General features: G+C 37.8%; 3 pseudogenes; all 3 read left to right on the forward strand.

Annotated features, from left to right (window-relative positions):
• Nucleotides 1–804: 804 nt before the first annotated feature.
• LOC149259769 (putative clathrin assembly protein At2g25430) lies at nt 805–1,396 on the forward strand (annotated as a pseudogene).
• Nucleotides 1,397–2,634: 1,238 nt separating this feature from the next.
• On the forward strand, nt 2,635–3,226 carry LOC149259770 (putative clathrin assembly protein At2g25430 pseudogene; annotated as a pseudogene).
• Nucleotides 3,227–4,448: 1,222 nt separating this feature from the next.
• On the forward strand, nt 4,449–5,056 carry LOC149259771 (putative clathrin assembly protein At2g25430; annotated as a pseudogene).
• The last annotated feature ends 4,469 nt before the right edge of the window (nt 5,057–9,525 follow it).

The following is a 9,525-nucleotide window of genomic DNA, read 5'->3' on the forward strand; positions in this document are numbered from 1 at the left end:
TGGAAGAACGATATTATATACTTGGAAGTGTTAAGAAATCTAGGGTAACATAGAGACAAGCGTACACGGAAGAACGATCATACATACTCGAAAGTGTTGAGAAATCTAGGGCAACATATAAACTAGGTTTTGTAGCTTGATTTCTCTTATACTCTGACAAGTTCTTGTGATTATTATTTTGTTCTTGATTATTTTTATTATGTTCTTTTTATAATCAAGAATTTTTCCAAACAAAATGATGCAGGAGCATCCAACACCATAGTCGAAGGAGGAATCCAAGCGGAGCGAAGAGGAGCGCGTGGACAACAACGCTGAATCGACGGAGAAAATAAGGGAAATTTGTTTTAAAACAGATTTAAAGTGGCTTTAAAGCGGATATACCTCGGGATGACTTACCATTGTTATCTGCATGCATGTATTTTGAGAGATTTTTGTGGATCGTAACAGATTCACGCCTTTGTAAATTCTTTATAAGCATGTTTGTATGCGTGAGATAGGGGCGCGCTAGTGAGAATACAATGTAGCCTGTGTGGATTTATTGGCTAAGGCTGCAATGCCTTAGATCAAGTGGTCTTTTGTATATAATCAAAACTATAGATTATGTCGATTTTCTGTCTATTGAGTTATGAGTTTTTATAGTTTAAATTTACGATTGAAATCCCGTGTTGTGCACTTGTCAATCGACATCGATCGCTTCAGGATCGATGGCGATCTATATATTGTTTAACTGTTACTGTTCTTTGAATGCAATTATGGTTTGAAATTGTGTGTGATGACAGATTGGGTTAATGTTAAGTTTGAACGCACAATTGGATAGTGGCAATGAAGGCGCTGATGCTCATTCATAGGCTATTTTAGGATGGTGATCCAAGTTTTGAGCGGGAAGTTCCTCAGGAATGAGGCATGGTGCACGCCTGCTCAATCTGTCTGATTTTAGAGATGATTCACACTCAAATGCTTGGGAATATTCCGCATTTGTACGCACATATGCCCTGTATCTCGATGAGCGCCTTGGTTGCTCTATTTTGGGGAAATGTCAGTTTGGTGACAAATCTAATAAGGGTCAGAAGTCTAGGCACACAGTGACTTTGAATCTAGTTACCCTGGTGGCTATGAATACAACGATGGCCGTTATGGTGATAGAAACGGCTACAGAAATAACTCCAACAATTATGAATCTAGTTATGGGAGCTCACGGAGCAATGGTTACAGATTTGCTTCTCGTGATTATGATGGCCAACAGAGGCAGGATGAGGAAAAGGTGGGGAATGGTAAGCCTATTGCAGTTCGAGATATGAAGCCTGGAATGATACTCGATATGACCCCACATTGGCAAAGGCTGCTAGAACGGTTTCTGGCCAGCCGCCCAACAGGTGCAATCGCGTCGGAACTCTGAAAGGCGAAATTGATACCGCATTGAGATTGCCGATATCCGATTTCCACTTGCATCGGGTGGAGTTGGGTGGATCGGCGGATCTGCCGACGTATATAGAGGCGCCCATATTATATTTTAAAATCCATCTATTGCTATGTATTGTATTACTATGCGGTCGTTAGGTTTTACACCTATATTGCATGCTTAAAATGATGATTAAGGGATGATCGATATTTAAAGAGATCCACAGTTTAAAAATTAAAAGGGTTAAAGTTATTTAAACACTTCTGATGGGACTTAATGGGCCATAACCCACAGTTCCAGGTTCGAGATTTTAATGGAATTGGGATTTTGGGCTTACCCCAAGATCTCATTTTCATCAGGTGGTATCAGAACAGAAGAAGATTCTTCGGAAGGAGGTACAAATTTAAAGAGGTATGGTCTTTTTGTGTAGGTAGCAACAGAGGAAGGTGAGAAGATTGCAATAGCCTAGAGCATGGAATGCTCAATTGGTTCCAGAGGAGAGAACCAGAAGTTTACCAAAAGACCAAGTCTAGAGGAGAGCTTGGTGAGGTAAGAGGCAACAGGGAGGACTTGTTGTTGCAGAGGCAGATTGCAGCTCACAAGTTAAGCTATTACGAAGACCAGAAGCATATGACCAAGAGGTCATAAATTTTTGTGCCTCGGGAGTCTGATGCAGGAGCATCCAGCACCGTAGTCGAAGGAGGAATCCAAGCGGAGCGAAGAGGAGCGCGTGGACAGCAAAGCTGAATCAAAGGAGAAAATAAGGGAAATCTGTTTTAAAACAGATTTAAAGTGGCTTTAAAGTGGATATACCTCGAGATGACTTACCATTGTTATCTGCATGCATGTATTTTGAGAGATTTTTGTGGATCGTAACAAATTCACGCCTTTGTAAATGCTTTATAAGCATGTTTGTATGCGTGAGATAGGGGCGCGCTAGTGAGAACACAATGTAGCCTGTGTGGATTTATTGGCTAAGGCTGAAATGCCTTAGATCAAGTGGTCTTTTGTATATAACCAAACTATAGATTATGTCGATTTTCTGTCTATTGAGTTATGAATTTTTACAGTTTAAATTTACGATTGAAATCCCGTGTTGTGCACTTGTCAATCGACATCGATCGCTTCAGGATCGATGGCGATCTATATATTGTTTAACTGTTACTATTCTTTGAATGCAATTACGGTTTGAAATTGTGTGTGATGACGGATTGGGTTAATGTTAAGTTTGAACGCACAATTGGATAGTGGCAATGAAGGCGCTGATGCTCATTCATAGGCTATTTTAGGACGGTGATCCAAGTTTTGAGCGGGAAGTTCCTCAGGGAATGAGGCGTGGTGCATGCCTGCTCAATCTATCTGATTTTAGAGATGATTCACACTCAAATGCTTGGGAATATTCCGCATTTGTACGCACATATGCCCTGTATCTCGATGAGCGCCTTGATTGCTCTATTTTGGGGAAATGTCAGTTTGGTGACAAATCTAATAAGGGTCAGAAGTCTAGGCACACAGTGACTTTGAATCTAGTTACCCTGGTGGCTATGAATACAACGATGGCCGTTATGGCGATAGCAATGGCTACAGAATAACTCCAAAAATTATGAATCTAGTTATGGGAGCTCACGGAGCAATGGTTACAGATCTGCTTCTGGTGATTATGATGGCCAATAGAAGCAGGATGGGGAAAAGGTGGGGAATGGAAAGCCTATTGCAGTTCGAGATATGAAGCCTGGAATGATACTCGATATGACCCCACATTGGCAAAGGCTGCTGGAACGGTTTCTGGCTAGCCGCCCAACAGGTGCAATCGCGTCGGAACTCTGAAAGGCGAAATTGATACTGCATTGAGATTGCCGATATCCGATTTCCACTTGCATCGGATGGAGTTGGGTGGATCGGCGGATCTGCCGACATATATAGAGGCGCCAATATTATATTTTAAAATCCATCTATTGCTATGTATTGTATTACTATGCGTTCGTGAGGTTTTACACCTATATTGCATGCTTAAAATGATGATTAAGGGATGATCGATATTTAAAGAGATCCACGGTTTAAAAATTAAAAGGGTTAAAGTTATTTAAACGCTTCCGATGGGACTTAATGGGCCATAACCCACAGTTCCAGGTTCGAGATTTTAATGGAATTGGGATTTTGGGCTTACCCCAAGATCTCATTTTCATCAGGTGGTATCAGAGCAGAAGAAGATTCTTCGGAAGGAGGTACAAATTTAAAGAGGTATGGTCTTTTTGTGTAGGTAGCAGCAGAGGAAGGTGAGAAGATTGCAATAGCCTAGAGCATGGAATGCTCAATTGGTTCCAGAGGAGAGAACCAGAAGTTTACTAAAAGACCAAGTCTAGAGGAGAGCTTGGTGAGGTAAGAGGCAACAGGGAGGACTTGTTGTTGCAGAGGCAGATTGCAGCTCACAAGTTAAGCTGTTACGAAGACCAGAAGCATATGACCAGGAGGTCATAAATTTTTGTGCCTCGGGAGTCTGATGCAGGAGCATCCAGCACCGTAGTCGAAGGAGGAATCCAAGCGGAGCGAAGAGGAGCGCGTGGACAGCAAAGCTGAATCGAAGGAGAAAATAAGGGAAATCTGTTTTAAAACAGATTTAAAGTGGCTTTAAAGTGGATATACCTCGAGATGACTTACCATTGTTATCTGCATGCATGTATTTTGAGAGATTTTTGTGGATCATAACAGATTCACGCCTTTGTAAATGCTTTATAAGCATGTTTGTATGCGTGAGATAGGGGCACGCTAGTGAGAACACAATGTAGCCTGTGTGGATTTATTGGCTAAGGCTGAAATGCCTTAGATCAAGTGGTCTTTTGTATATAATCAAACTATAGATTATGTCGATTTTCTTTCTATTGAGTTATGAATTTTTACAGTTTAAATTTACCATTGAAATCCCGTGTTGTGCACTTGTCAATCGACATCGATCGCTTCAGGATCGATGGCGATCTATATATTCTTTAACTGTTACAGTTCTTTGAATGCAATTATGGTTTGAAATTGTGTGTGATGACGGATTGGGTTAATGTTAAGTTTGAATGCACAATTGATAGTGGCAATGAAGGCGCTGATGCTCATTCATAGGCTATTTTAGGACAGTGATCCAAGTTTTGAGCGGGAAGTTCCTCAGGGAATGAGGCGTGGTGCGCGCCTGCTCAATCTGTCTGATTTTAGAGATGATTCACACTCAAATGCTTGGGACTATGCCGCATTTGTACGCACATATGCCCTGTATCTTGATGAGCGCCTTGATTGCTCTATTTTGGGTAAATGTCAGTTTGGTGACAAATCTAATAAGGGTCAGAAGTCCAGGCACACAGTGACTTTGAATCTAGTTACCCCGGTGGCTATGAATACAACGATGGCCGTTATGGTGATAGCAACGGCTATAGAAATAACTCCAACAATTATGAATCTAGTTATGGGAGCTCACAGAGCAATGGTTATAGATTTGCTTCTGGTGATTATGATGGCCAACAGAAGTAGGATGAGGAAAAGGTGGGGAATGGTAAGCGTGTTGCAGTTCGAGATATGAAGCCTGGAATGATACTCGATATGACCCCACATTGGCAAAGGCTGCTGGAACGGTTTCTGGCCAGCCGCCCAACAGGTGCAATCGCGTTGGAACTCTGAAAGGCGAAATTGATACTGCATTGAGATTGCCGATATCCGATTTCCACTTGCATCGGATGGAGTTGGGTGGATCGGCGGATCTGCCGATGTATATAGAGGCGCCCATATTATATTTTAAAATCCATCTATTGCTATGTATTGTATTACTATGTGGTCGTGAGGTTTTAGACCTATATTGCATGCTTAAAATGATGATTAAGGGATGATCGATATTTAAAGAGATCCATGTTTTAAAAATTAAAAGGGTTAAAGTTATTTAAACGCTTCCGATGGGACTTAATGGGCCATAACCCACAGTCCGAGGCTCAAGATTTTAATGGAATTGGGATTTTGGGCTTACCACAAGATCTCATTTTCATCACAAAAGCATCACAAAGACATAAGAGATAGGTGCACAGCCAGGGAAAAACCCCTAAGAAGGGGAAAACCTAGTCAAACTCTTTTAGTAGTAGAACCAAATCAAAGTGAGACAGTCCAAGACCTTTTTTGACCATGACACAAAATTAACTCCATCCATCAAGCTAGCCTCCATGTAGTTACATAAACATAAACCAGCTCTCCCAAACAAGGATGAACTCTCTATGTAATCTATATTTCGGCTCACCTTCGGTCCTGCAACAAAATCTGTTCTTTTTCGGCTCTGCAACAAAATATTAGTCTACTTCAACATATGGAAGAGTATGACACCTTTTGATCTTTTCTGAACTTTTAATCCCCTTGTCTTGCCTTCTTCTCATTCTTTTAAGCATTTCACACTTTCTCTCTCCTTGTAGTTGCAGATCAAATTGCATATTGATGTGATTCCAAATGGTCGACTTCATTTGCTATATATAGTGGTTGGAGTGTATTCTTTTGAGGTCGACATGATATGTTTTTTGAGGTCGACTTGTAAGGTGTGGAGGTTGAATTGATGGAGAAGCATAAGATACATAAAAATAACTTTTCTTTTCCCAAGAAGGGTCTAATATATTTTGACTTTTTGACTCTTAGAAGAATTCAATGGAGGTTATACCTATTGACCATTGACCCAAGCATGAAACCCATTCTTTAATAAGTCAAATTTACAATAAAAAAATATATTTTTCTCTCTTTGAAAAATACAATTATGAAGACCGACACTAGTTACATTCTTCAACACTCCCTCTTAACTAGGGAGGTATTCATAATTACCTATATATAAAGGTACAAGGATGCTCTCAAAATGATATGTTCTACAAAGAGTCACAACACACATAATGCTACAGAGTAGATACTTGACCAAGGTATCTAACAGGGTGGGAATAGGTGCGGTCCAAGATTCAACCACTCTAGGTACCATCAGGCTTTAGCTCTAACAACAACCTAGGGATCGATGTGTATATCCAAGGTCGGAGCTCTAGGACCAATGCCACCCTCCCTACTTCGGGATCTACACATCATCACAGGTCGGCTAGATGTCCTCCCAAGCGTATTGTCACCCCAAGAAGCTTCATCTATCCCTATAAACTTAAATTAGATATGTCCATCAATTCTAGCATGCTTCAAAATGTTCAACCATTTTATGGAGAGATTAACTTGTACAATCACAATCCTAATTAGCAATAAAATTTAAAATATATATACAAGTTAACACAGACTTCTAAGATATTCAAATATACTTATGATACTTAGGTCATCATCATATTATCCAAACACATCTTTGTTGGAAGTTTTCTTCTTTAACTTCTACAACAACACCAAACGTAACTTCAATATTGCTTCTGAATTATCCAAGTCTTGTTTACAACTTTTCCATTCATGAATATTTATCTACAATGATTCAACCATGATATTTATTGTTTATTCAAGGTCTTATGTGTCACATTATGCCCCCCCTCTCAACTGGAGAGATATACAATTCCCTTCATCCATGCTCCCTCTTAACTTAGGGAGATCAACAACTTTGTTCTTACACGTTCTTTATCATAACATTGAAGAAACTTTCCAACCTTTCATTTCTTCAGGCACATCATTCTTTTTCATGGAAACAAGGTTATCTATTCATCTTTTATGTCATCATCATTCTTACAGTTCCCTTTATTCATCATGCTTATCAAGTCATCTTCGATTATGAACATCTTCAACATCTTGAAGATTATGTACCATAAAATTTTCAACAACAAGTACAACCAAGTACAAATATACAAAACCATGAAGTCAACTATATCAAAATCATATCATTACAATGGAAGCATCAAAATAATTAATCTTTAGACATCAAATACCTAAAACTAGTTATGTTCATAGTAAAAAATTGTTACATCTTTTATATTCTTGACTTTAATAACTTGTTCGGGTTTTTGTCGTAAACCCTAGATTTCATCATCAAGACTTAAAGCCTTGATATTAGCAATCCAATCATATCACTTTACATCTTCAATTTTATGCCCTAGAACTTTTGTCACTTTTTACTAAGGTTTTATCACAAACCCTAGATTTCACTAATCATCAAAAATCAAGTTAGCATTTCATCTCTAGGGATTCATTCTTATATCAGTCTCTTACTAGGGTTTTTATTGTAAACCCTAGATACACATATCTAATTTCAAGTAATATATATACAACAATTTGATTAAACTATGGTTTCAATCATGTGGAATCTCATACAACTAGGTTTTCGTTGCAAGGGTTTTGACATAAACCCAAATACTCCAAACCCTAAAATCTACGGTTTTATTATTTAACTTATATATCATTGACAAAACCCAAAAAATGTTAAACAAATTATAAACATTAAGAGTAGAATTTTATTTCTAGATTTTATCAACAAATCCTAAGTAGACTAAGGATTTCATTGTCAACATGCCCTAAGCATCAAGAGGCTAGGGATTTACAGTGAACCCTAAAGTTTAGGGTTTCACAAAAAATGATCAAACAAGAGATATAATAATAAGGGTAGATTCAATCTAATGATTGATCACCCTAAAAAGAATCCTTATGATTCAAATCCCTAAGCAAAAGAAAGTCATTAATACAAGGAAAACTTCACAATGATCATATCTTTTACTGAAAAAGTTTAGCTTCAAAATATTATGGTCTTATACATACCTTGAGTTGCTCCTTTTATAAACCTTGTACGGTTTCCTTGAAGTGCTCCTTCTAAATTTAACCATAATATTTATACCTGCAATACTTATTAACAAATACAACCAAGAAAAATATGTGATAACAAAATAATAATGTCAATTTTTCAATCTAGGGTTTCTATGCAACAATGGAGGATGGAATCCTAGGGTTTCCAAGTACAAACTATAGATCTAGCAAAAATCAAATTATCTACTTCTTCAATCAACACTAGGGTTTACTCTACACCCTATATTACCTAAAAACCCTAGAATTCAAGATTAATGAGTGATTATGGTTAGGGTTTCTATATGACTATGTTTTTTCATGTGCCACTTAAGGATTTCAATCCTAGATAAGAATCTTTAATATAATGGAAACTACAAACCCTAGATTCATATGAAGCACTAAACCCTATGACAATTCATGTTATATTCTCATTAAATGAATATTCCATACATACCTCAAAATTACGTACCTAAATGCTTCATGATCATAGAAGTTGTTATAAGGTCTCCCTTTGGGTACTAAGATTTCCTTATTATTCTTCAGGATTGTCAAAAGATGCCTGTAATTTTTCATTGATGTCATGAACATTGCTAACTTTAATTTCAATATATCCTTCCTGTATACTTCTTTCATTAATTTGGTGCAAGAATTTTTTTTACTGATGTAGGCTAATTCCTTCCTTAGGACAAAGATGGATTTGCTCTAAATTGGTTCCCAAGAAATGCCAAAGGTCTTCTCATATTAATGCAAAAAGGAACACTTGTAGCTCTTCCTTTTAGACCTCTTTTAGATATTATAGTGAGTTCTTTGTTAGGTTTACTCTCTTCACCAGATCTCAAAAAGAAATAATCTCACTGCTTCTTTTCCACTTTTGGTTGGGTCATAATTGTATACTTCACACATTGTCTTCAATAACAAGGGCTACTTCCTTTACTCCTCTTGTCAATAGGGCTAGTTCCCTTACAATTTTAATGCAAATTCAAAAGATGTGTATTGGATACAGGAGAGCTTGACAAATATATATTTCTTGAGAGAGAGACCCTATGATTAGAGCTTTCTATAGACCTTACAAAAAGGCCTAATGATCTTTACACAATACGGACATGCTTCGATAATATTGTTAGGACTTGGAACCTTTATATATATATGACCACAAGTCTGTATTTCGTCATCACAGGAGTCTCAACTTCCTTTTCTAAGTGAATGTAGCTTCGAGTTAGTCCTTGGAATTCCTCTTAGATAACTTGTTCTTGGATCCTTTCTTTAAGAAGTTGTAAGAGACACCTTAAAAATTAATTTGGTCACCCCTTAATTATGCACAAAACTCTCTGAAAGTAACAGAATTTTAGATCTCTGAAAAGGTGATTTTAGACCTTCAT

Source organism: Pinus tabuliformis, chromosome 6 (genome assembly GCF_031772625.1).
Source record: "Pinus tabuliformis cultivar Carrire ecotype Pingquan chromosome 6, CPIR1, whole genome shotgun sequence".
NCBI lineage: Eukaryota > Viridiplantae > Streptophyta > Pinopsida > Pinales > Pinaceae > Pinus > Pinus tabuliformis.